This window comes from Pinus tabuliformis, chromosome 1_2 (genome assembly GCF_031772625.1).
Source record: "Pinus tabuliformis cultivar Carrire ecotype Pingquan chromosome 1_2, CPIR1, whole genome shotgun sequence".
NCBI lineage: Eukaryota > Viridiplantae > Streptophyta > Pinopsida > Pinales > Pinaceae > Pinus > Pinus tabuliformis.
In genome coordinates, this window is record NC_142298.1 from 584,761,493 (window position 1) to 584,773,218 (window position 11,726).

Here is an 11,726-nt window from a genome sequence, read left to right on the forward strand (position 1 = left end):
GGGTGTTTTAAGCCGAAAGGCTTATGATGGCTGTTCCGATATTTCAAAAGGCTAAACGTTAGTGAAAAAGGGGTGAATCATGGCAATTATGATTGCGATCGAGACAAAACATCTCCGTTTAATTGAAAGAACTCTGTGTATGCCACAATCATTGCCAAAAGGAGCACTGTTACGGTAAACCGGGAGGATGTGTTCTTCGTGGATCGTTCGGACTAGTCTAAAGAATCAACGTATCCCCCGAAAGTCAGTGAACCTGCACAGTACAGAGGAAGCTGCAGCGACTGAGGAGGAAGCCTAAGATGTGGTGTAAGCGGAAACGAATGGATAGAGGCATGGGAATGTATAAAACAATAAAAATAGAGAACTGTTGGTGCAGTTGTTGTGGTGAAGAACCAGAGTGTGAGATAGCAGAAGCAGTAGAGGTAGAAGAGGTAGCAGAAGCAGCGAAGGCTGTAGAGGCAGCAGAGGCAGGAGAGTAGGAGTGAGAGAACCTCAGCTGAATAGAGTGTAGCAACATACCAGTTTATACTAAGGTTGGGTTGGAGCCCAAGAGGTTGGAGCCTCAGAACTGAACAGGATTGAAGTCATTGGGGATAGGCGCTCCTAAGTGTAGAACCACTGCAGAACAAAGTTGGTGCTTCGGAGGTTGGAGCCTCACTGAAGTCCAAGTTGGAGCTTAGCAACTATTCACAATCAGATATATACTTATATTGTATTTATTTCATTGCACTGTCTTGAGTTTTAATAAAAGCATTAATTCCAGCTATTGATTTCTATGTTTTGTGTATACATATACATATCTATATACGCTTTTGGAAATCACTAGAACAATTAAAAAAAATAATAATAAGAAATAATGATTCATCCCCCCCAGTATTTCCAACATTGGTGAGGGGGTTCTCAAAGGATTTAATGGTTGTTCCTCCAAAACATAAGTGGTTGATTTGAATTAAAAAACTTTGACAACTGGATCTAAACGCCCTCACCCTGGTACCAGTTAGGGATGGTGTAGGTATTCTTGCATGTGCATAATAGATAAGACAATAGTAGCTTGATTATGCCTGAAGTAAGATGCATACCCATGTTATCAGAATTAGATGTAAGGAAATGTTTTATTTATGTTGCATGGAATATTGAATGAAGACATTAAAGTAGTTGTAAGGGTTGCATATCAGGAGGGCATGTGATATTACGCCCAAGGTGTACGATTTGCTACGTTGATATTTCACAGTGGTTATGATCCTCCGTTCATTAAACTTGCAATGACTGTGAAATCTTAACTGTAATCAAGAATTTTTTTTTAAATTTATGGGGCATAGAGGCTATTTTCTTGGGTAGGATAAGGAGTTTCGTTACAAAAAGTGTGTCTTTTAAAGATAGCATGCTAGAGTTAAGTACAAAAACTTGGTTATGTTTAATATTTATTGAGGGTGATTGAAGGTCTACTTTTGAAATGGTAACACATTCCCTAAAGAGAACATGTCAAATGCAGAAACATTGAAGATCATATGAGAGTGATTAAAGGTTTAATGCCTCTAAATTGATTTATTTTTAGATGGAAAAGGGGGGCGTTAGATCTCTAATAGAATTCATTTGTTTTTATAACATGAATGATTAATATAGGCTTTGGCTATGTGATAATACATAGTTGGTAAGTGCATTTTTCTTTTTGAATCCAAGACAATTTTCTTGGACTCCTGTGCTTCTTGATATCGTGCAAGATTAACTTCTAATGCTAATGTAGTTCTAGATTTGAAGTTCAAATGAAACGAAGGTAAAAACTGCTAGTTATAATTTGCATCCAATGATTTCTATGGTTATAAATTTTATCCATCAAACATGTAGCCAAAATATAATGTGCACATCACAAGCCCTGAATCCTCATGAATGTTTCTAATGGAGTTATTCATCATGTTTTTGTTGTTTCACATTTGTGGCAAGGGTCTTGGCTCTTAATATTTGAACTAGATATTCCCACATTTATTTTATGCATATGTAAATAGTTGCTTGATGCTTTGTAGGTGGTCCTGAGACTTAAGAGAAAGCACATTGGTGGTACTCTTATAAAGAAGAAAAAGTGTGGCAAACATCTAAGTTCTTATGCAATTTTGTTGTATTTGTTTTTGGAACTTCTCTTTAAAAGTATTAAGCTTGGTGATATGGCATCCTATGTGTAAGATTCTTACTGAGATTTTCCTTCTTGGCCGGGTAGAGAGCCATTGGATCTATCAAGAATAGAACAAAGATGCTATTTGGGGCTTGAGACTATACGTGGAATAATACAATTAAAATGCATGAACAAGATTGTTCATAGAATCTGCAAATAATGGGTTGCACATTTGCTTTTTTTAGCACAAAGACAAGATATCGAGACTCATGATCCCCTCATATTGACATTAGCTTCTTTCTAAATTGGTTTAATGCATGATTTTTCCTCAGATTTACCTATTTGGCCGGATAGAGAGTGATTGGCTCTATAAGAATAGAACAAAGATGCTATTTGGGGCTTGAGACTCTAGGTGGAGTAATACAATTAAAATGCATGAAGAAGATTGTTCATAGAATATGCACATAATGGGTTGCACATTTGATTTTTTTTAGCACAAAGGCGAGATATCCAAACTCATGATCTCCTCATCTTGACTGTAGCTTCTTTCTAAATTTGTCTAAGGCTAGATGACCCCTAATTAACGCATTATTTTATAGATAAATTTAATGTTCCTGTTCATTTCCTATTCATAACCATGTACATAGTCCAATAAGATTCAAATGCACCACCACATATTAAACTTCATCAAAATTGAGAAAATTTTGTTTGAAGATAATTATTTGACACCAAAAATAGCATAATTTGAATGCATGAACAAGATTGTTCATGATGATGATGATGATGATGATTAACATCCACTGAGACCAAACTTTGCTTTATCAGACCTAAAGAAGCAAATTATTTAGTTTGATTTAATATTTTATTCCTATGCTCAAAAAGCTTGGAGAGAAGCCGCCCGAGCTCGCTATAATTTTGGCAGCATAAAAGGCTAGGAAGGTCAGTATTGCAACAAAGATTATGAAACTGAGATCTAATGTGGTTGTACGCGGGGCACTGTAAGAGGAAGTGATTTTCATCCTCGATGTTCATATTCTCACAGAGATGGCATATCATTTCCATCCATGGTGTTTTAGGAACTGCCCAACGACTCGTTTTACTATGGAGCTCATGAGAGTTTGTTCTAATCTTGGCTATCTTAATTTTCTTCTTTGAGATAGTTAAAACAAAGAGATACTTTTGATCTTCTAGGGTGGGGTTGATGACCTCCTTATAATATCTTAATTTTATTTTAGCTGCTAAATATTTCTCACACCACATTTTTCTTTGAAATTAGAAGTAACAATAGTTTTTATGATAATAATTTTTTGCAATGCAACATTCTCGTCTATATCCCAATGGTTTAACTAGGCTCTGGTGTCTTTATACCAACCTTTTTTGTGTTGAAAATGGCAACAAGAAATGCTAAAAATAGAATTGATAAAAATAGCACTGCTATAAATAGTAGTTCAGGTACCAGTGCTGGACTGAGCAATAAGGAATGAAAAATGGAAGTGCTAAAAATAACATTGCTATTTTTAGCAGTTCAAGATAGATTCCTATTTTAGTTAGTCCCTGAACTAAAATAGTGAAGTAAAATTCGAATTTGATCTTAGCACTTGTTTGTAAAATAATTAATTAATTCATCTTGAGTTAATTAGTTAAGGAAAATCAAACATGAAGTCTATGTGGGGACATGCAACAATTTCTCCATTAATTGAGCAATTTATCCATCAGTTAAAGAGATAAGTATGAGTTGTAATATTGAGTTGTAATTAGTTGGCTCACTTAACTGAGTCAAGTCTAGTTAGATTAATTCAAACAGTTTGTTGAATTAATTGTGAGTTCAGTTAGTTAATGCTTGCATGCATGTAACTGCTGCACTTCAGATAACTGAATATTCTCTCATAAATAACTCATGCATGTTAGTTTAGACAGAGACCCAGTTGAGATCAGAGGAGGGATAATGTACTATCAATTGGATGGATTTTTCCTATAAAGGAAACTTATCTGTGCAGAAGGATTTATCTCCATTAGGATTGCGCAGTTACTACTCGGCCAAGTGAGAAGTGTGAGGTGGGAATTCACATGTGTGGAAGCACTGGACCCCAAGAAAAATTGCGGAAGGAAATAGGAGGCTTGGAGGGCAGACGAGACGGTATGTGAGAAGCCTTTGACTATCTATGAGTAGCAGAGGGATTATACTGAGAGCTGGCTGGCTTCCAAGCTAAGTCTTTGTGTAATTCTGTGACTATTTTCCACTTGTATGATAATATAGAGATTGGCGTTTTAGGCTGAGGCTTTCCTCAGATTATATTTTTGTGTTGTGTGATTGGTTCTCATTCTTAGTTATATGTGTTCTCAGATCTTGCTCAATTCGATTAAGCTTCCACAGAGTTTGTTGTAGAAGTAGGTCTTGTATTTTGCTTTAGTCTATTGCATAATCTGTTGATCTACAGTGGTAATTTCTACATGATATCAGAGCGAGGTTTTGTAGAAAAAGCTCTACATGGTATCAAAGCAAAGGTGATCAAGGAGAAGAACTGTATACAAGAAGGAGGGGTTCGAAGGTTTTGGTTCCTGAATATAGAAATTGAGTTCTTATCACATCTCAATTTCACCAATGGCGTTCAGCGGTTTAAGACTCGAGTATGCCCTTGATGGCAGCTCGAATTATATAGCCCAGAAGGATCGCATGGAGACTGTATTAGAGCATAATAGTCTAAAGGAATTCATTGATCAAGAAGTCCCCAAGCCGACTGATGCTACTCAACTGATGGAATGGAAGAAATGTGTGGCTAGAGCAAGGAGAATCCTCCTAGAGGGAGTTCGAGACCACATTTTCTCGATCCTACATGGGAAGGAGACACCATTTTTGATGTGGAAAACATTGAAAGATCTATATTAGAATAGCAACGATTAGAGGAAGCTGGCGCTGAAAGACAAGCTTCGGAAGATCAAGTGTGAAAAGGGCGACATGATCTCTACATATCTGAACAAGCTCACCACCTGCAGGGATGAGCTTGGAAGTGTAGGGATCATGACCGCTGATGATGACATGGTGAGTCTTGCACTCCTTGGTCTTCCTAAGAGCTGGCATAGCTACCAAGACTCGGTTAATGGAAGAGAAAAATTGCCAGATTGGGAATGACTTTGGTCAAATCTGATGCAGGAGGAGATAAGAAGAAGCACCAGAGATGGATCTTCTTCATCCAAGGAGGATGAAGAAAATTATGCCTTAGAAAGTAAGGCAAAGAAAGGGAAGGAGAAGGATTCTCATCCAAAATCGAGTTCTTCCCATGGTGGAAAGAAGTTTGACAAATCGAAAGTGTGATTCTTTCATTGCCATGAGGTGGGCCATTTTGCTACAAATTGTCCACTGAGGAAATCCAAGAAGGGATCCGTGGAAGGATCAGAAGGTGAGGCACTGGCCTCACAGTTCTTGGATTTCACACTTTTTGCATGTATGGTTTCATCCATGGTGGGAAGTGGTTGGTTTCTTGACAGTGGAGCTTCTTTCCACATGACCAGTGACAAGATTTTATTCAGTACCTTGGAGGAGAAGGATCTCCAGATGCAGATCGCGATGGTAATGATGAAAAGTATAGTATCTCAGGTGTAGGCACAGTTTTTTTTTAGAGGGGGCATGGAGCTTGGATTACCTTGACCGATGTCAAATATGTACCAGGACTGAAGAAAAACTTGGTGTTGATCACGATGCTAGAAGACAGTGGCTATGATGTAGTCTTCAGTAAGGAAAAGGTTTTCCTTCGACACATCACCAAAAGACAGGTGAAGCAAATCGGTTCACGAGTCAAGAACCTATATGCTCTTGAGGTTCAATATGCATGCAAAGCCTTGAGGAGCAAGGAAACTGATGGAGACTTGGTGGTTTAGAGGGAGAGTACATTACCTCTCAACATGCAGCCACAAGAGAAGTCTCAAACGATTGTGGAGGAGCCACAATTTGTGAAGCAAATTCAGGAGGTTGTGGAGCAACCAAAACTGGGGAAGCCGAGAGGAGACCGAGTGGAGGCATCCACTCATGCAAAGACCTCCAGTAGAGGGAAATTCCGAGCCAAGTGGGTAGAGGGATCACATGCATCCATACCTCTAGGTAGGAGGTGGGGCGATGTGGAGTGATCGTCTCAAGAAGGCTGGAATAGGGGCAGAATCCTTGAGGTACCCAACCTCTTTGATTCGACTTTGCTACTGGAGCCTCGACGAGGAGTAGCAGGATTGGATGAGTGGGTAGAGATAGATGCAGATGGAGCAGCAGAGAGAGCTATAGTGCAGGAGTCCCAAGACTATGTAGAGCTAGCAGGTTGCAGCAATGCGAGAGGCACATGAGTGTTGCACCAGTGTACGATGGCACAAAGAGGTGTGCAATGGTGCAAGATGCATGGAGATGTTACAACAGCTCAGAGGTCAGAGAGGGAGCACTTGTCAGCAGTAGATGGAGCTTCAACATCAGAGTATGTTTCTAGCCCAACAGAGAGGTCAGTTGGGAGTTTTTTTGTTTCTAGAGTTGCTGGAGTGTCCACACTTGGAAGAAGTGTTGCATGTAGAACATTCCAAAGGTTCAGGATCGGGTTTGAGTTGAATGCCTTTCTTGTTGAGAGGGAGTGTTGAAAATGGCAACAAGAAATGCTAAAAACAGAAGTGCTAAAAATAACACTGCTATAAATAGCAGTTCAAGTACCAGTGCTAGACTAAACAACAAGGAATGAAAAATTGAAGTGCTAAAAATATCATTGCTATTTTAGCAGTTCAGGATAGATTCCTATTTTAGTTAGTCCCTGAACTAAAATAGTGAAGTAAAATTAGAATTCGATCTTAGAAACTGTTTGTAAAATAATTAATTATTTCATCTTGAGTTAATTAGTTAAGGAAAATCAAACATGAAGTCTATGTGGGGACATGCAACAGTTTCTCCATTGATTGAGGAATTTATCCATCAGTTAAAGAGATAAGGATGAGTTGTAATTAGTTGGCTCAGTTAACTGAGTCAAGTCCAGTTATATTAATTCAAATAGTTTGTGGAATTAATTTTGAGGTCAGTTAGTTAATGCTTGCATGCATGTAACTGCTGCACTTCAGATAAATGAATATTCTCTCATAAATAACTCATGCATGTCAGTTTAGACAGTGACCTAGTTGAGATCAGAGGATGGACAACGTACTATTAGTTGGATGGATTTTTCCTATAAAGGAAACTCATCTATGCAAAAGGATTTATCTCCTTCAGGATTGCGTAGTTACTACTGGGCCAAGTGAGTAGTGTGAGGTGGGAATTCACATGTTTAGAAGCACCAAAGCCCAAGAAAAATTACACAAGGAAATATGAGGCTTGGAGGGCAGAGGAGAAGGTTTGTGAGAGGCCTTTAACTGTCTATGAGCAGCAGAGGGATTATACTGAGAGCTGGTTGGCTTCCAAGCTAAGGATTTGTGTAATTCTGTGACTATTTTCCACTTATATGATAATACAAAGATTGGGGTTTTAGCCTGAGGCTTTCCCTGGATTATATTTCTGCATTATGTGTGATTTCTTCTCATTCTCAGCTATATGTGTTCTCATTGATCTTGTTCAATTCGATTAAGCTTCCACAGAGTTTGTTGTAGAAGTAGATCTTATATTTTGCTTTAGTCTATTGCATAATCTGTTGATCTACAGTGGGAATTTCTACAGTTTGAGCCTTTGTTGGTTTTGGCTGGAATTTAAAGCTAGCTTAGGAAGTCTATGGTCTCCTATGTTATTGAGTTTGTGCTTGCACAACAGAAGCGTAGTCATAGCTAGGCTCTCGATAGGGGAAAGACCCACTTCTATAAGGAGAATAGGATAGGGTGTATTGCTTTTAATTTTGAGGTTATACGTTATAAGATGCTTCTGGATTTGCTCAATCTTTCTCCAGGATTCTCTAGAGATGTTGCAACGCCAAATCTCACATCCATATAAGATAATAGGAGTGACTAAAGTTTCAAAGAGGAACTTCTTTCTATCCCACATTACGAGGCTTGTCGTTTTACCATTATTTTCAAGACCAAAATAAGCTTTCCACCCCCCATTAATCCTTTTCTCAATGCTATAGTTCTAGTTGAGCTTGTGATGAATATCAATTCCTAGGTACTTGTAAGAAGATACTTCCTCCAAGTTACTATTGCCATACATAAAATTAGCGTAAGTGTCCTTCTTGGGTTTGATAATCATAACTTTTGTTTTGTGAGTGTTAACAGTCATACCCATGGTAGAGCTAAAATCCTTCAAAAGTCTAAGTTGCTTCAGGATCATATGGGCACCTTGCGAGACGAAAAATGTCATCAGCATATAGAAGAAGGATGATGACTATCCCAGCTAATATCGTGCCAGTACAGCCTGCTTCCTCTAAACAACCTTCTAGCTTGTTGATGTAAATGCCAAATAGGGTAGGGGAGAGGGGGAAACCTTGTTTAACTCCGATATTACATTTAATATCTTTCGACCACCCCTCATTGCTCTTTAACTTGGTAATTACATTCTCGTATAACCTTATAGTGGCAACTCTCAACTCGAAAGGAACCTTTAGCTCTTCTAATCTATTCCATAGGTTTTTTCTAGGAACCATATCGAAAGCCTTTCTAAAGTCCACAAAGCAACAAAAGAGATTGGATATATCATTACGACATTCCTCAACAATGATCCTAAGCGTAACGAGGTGGTCCGTTGTTGAGTGATGCCTTCTAAAACCCGCTTGGACTTTAGCCCACTTACCTTCACTTTCAAGCCATATGCTCAACTTCTTTTCCAAAATAATACCATATAACTTCGCTAAGAGAGGGCTGATCATAATTGTTCAATAATTAGAGGGGTTATTTGTATCCCCGCTTTCAAAAATAGGGATAATGAGGCTATGAGTCCATGGTTTAGGGAACCCTTGCTTGATCGCTCGATTGAAAAGCTTGTGGATGTGGGGATGAGAACAAGATCTCCAATTTTTAATATTTCTGCCTAGTAACCTTCAATGTCCTTAGCTTTCCCATTTGCCAGGTGTTTAACCCCAAAATCAATGTCTTCTAATGAGAAAACTTCTTTCGTTGTGAGCAGGGTTTCAAAGTTATCCTAGTTATAATCTGCCTCCAGAATCTCTTACACCTTAAAGAGGTGTAAGAGATTCTCTTGTCTTTTATGAATATACTGCCTTTTCTTCCTTTTAGTTAGGGCTTTGTATATTTTTATCTTGCCAATTTTAAGAGGTTCATCAACAACTTCCTTAATTTCTCTCCTCGCACTTTTACAATCTTTGTCATACCATGGGTTGGTTTTTCTATTTCTCTTATTACTTGAATCTTCAATTGATAACTTGTTAATAGAATATGAGAGGGTTGTAGTAAAATTATGATAGAGGTCTTCTATGTTGTCTATACTAGATAAAGGAAGCAAATTAGTTTTTAATTCATTTAGAAAGAGATCATTTTTATTTCTATCAAATATTAAGTTCTTGTGGCTATAAGGATTATCTTCTATGGGATCTCTATGCATGACAAAATTGAGAGTTATAAGTAAAGGCCTATGATCAGAGTCAGGCTCGTGGTTGTTTAAGATGTCAAAATTTATTACTTCATTATATAAAGGGAGATCGGAAATAACATAGTCTACCACGCTGCTACCAAGCCCATGGATGCCGGTCATATGACTGGAATTGGGCCACTTCTTTAGACCATTGCAAATTATGAGATCCTGAGCACTACAGAGCTTGACTAGCTCCAACCCAAATAAATTCTCCCCGAGGTCTTTAGAGCTGCTTTTGTACCGACTAGCCAGAGTAAGGTCTTCGTCTAACCAAAGAGGATTAGGGTTGGAATGATTGGTTAGAAGAATAACTTGTTTGCTTGAAGTTTGAGCATTAAAGTCACCCATTAAAGGGATATTACCTTCATTCCTTAGGCTATAAATATCATTCTCTAAACCATTGTAAGGACTATTTTTATCTAGATTCTTTTTCTTATAGAAGTTAGAATTGATGGGGGGGAATAAAAAATTGCCATGTAGGTCTTTTTATCATTAATGTTAGTAATCTCTATCCAACTATATTGGTTGTAAGGGTCGTTTTTATAAATCCTAGCATGGGGGGGAGATTTTAATATTAATGTAACAAGCTATACCCCCAACGCCTCTACAGGAGGATCGCTTGTTCCACGTAGACCATAGTGAAAATCCATCTATGTTAGGGACCTTAGATTCTTCGTGCTCCCAAGTTTCAACAAGTAATATAATATCAACATCATTCAAGATCCAACTTAGCTTGGGGCCTTTGTTCCATGGAAAGCCCTAGTAGTTGCAAGAAAGAATCCAGAGCATGTTAAATTGCAATTTATTACTATCTTTTTGGTTTCTATCTAGAATAACGGCTTTTCTATTTCTGATTATTGCCCATTTTCCTTCCTTCCTAGCTTCTTTTACCTTTTGAACCTCCTTTCTTAATTCCGCTTGATCTTCGAGAATGAGATCTTCATTTATAAATATTCTTGTTCCTTTTAGACTTGAGGTTTTAATATGTCATACTTATGGTCAGTAGAGCTCACCTTTATTCGGATCAACCTTCCTTTATTCTCAGTTAATTTCCCCAACCTTGTTGCTTCTGTGAAACACGTTGTTTCAATTAGTAATCTATTATGTAATTATGTCTGGGCTATGGCTAAAGTATCCTCGTCTACCTCCTCTTTCAAATCGAAGATTATAAGCTTCAAGGCCCTTTTGTTATGCTTATCATCTAATTCTATCAATTTTTTCATTTCATCTTTAATTGGTTTGATATCTAATTTACATGTCACAATATTTAGGGTGAGGCGACTATTAATTTTTTTTTCTAGGTCTTTAATCATGTCTTTCATTTTAAGACTCTCTAAAGTATCAACATCTCCTTGCTGAGATGTTTGGTTCATATCTTGGTTTTGTTTTTCTATAACCTGCAACCTAGTCTCCATTGCCTCCATTTTATTCTCCAATAGTTCTATTTTATTTTCTATTTGTTTTTGGATCTTGTCTTCAAGAGATGTGAATTTATTTTCCAACATGGCTTCTAACTCTGTTTGTAGCTTGACTTCTCTTTCTTCTCTATGTTTCTCTAAAGACTATATACTCATAAAGGCATAGAGTAACTGTGCTAGGTCTACCTTTGGTAATATTTGGTAGTTGTGGTGAATTATTCATACTTGAAAATATTTAAGTAAAAATGTATTAGAAAAATATAAGGAATGTGTGCACTTGATATCAACAAACCGAACCGCAGACTGCACGTGCCCCAGATTGGATCGAACCTTCACCCGTAGATCAGATTGGATCTAGAAAGATGAATGGCTGAGACCGCAAAGATTGGAAAAGTATTTGGAAAAATCGTACCACAGACCCAATTTGCAAACCTAACACAAGATTTTTATAAAACCAAATTTCGAACCACAGAGATGATTGAACCATAGACCCAAATCGATGACATCGCAGACCCGAATCCTTGTTATTCTTCACAAATATGGCACCGCAGACCGACACTACCGCTTATTCCTCCTTTTTGTATTGTTTTTTTTTCATCTTGTGAATAAACATAATCAGAAATCGTAATACTTGGACCAACGGAAAACTTCTCCTTTATTAAGTCTACAGTTCCGC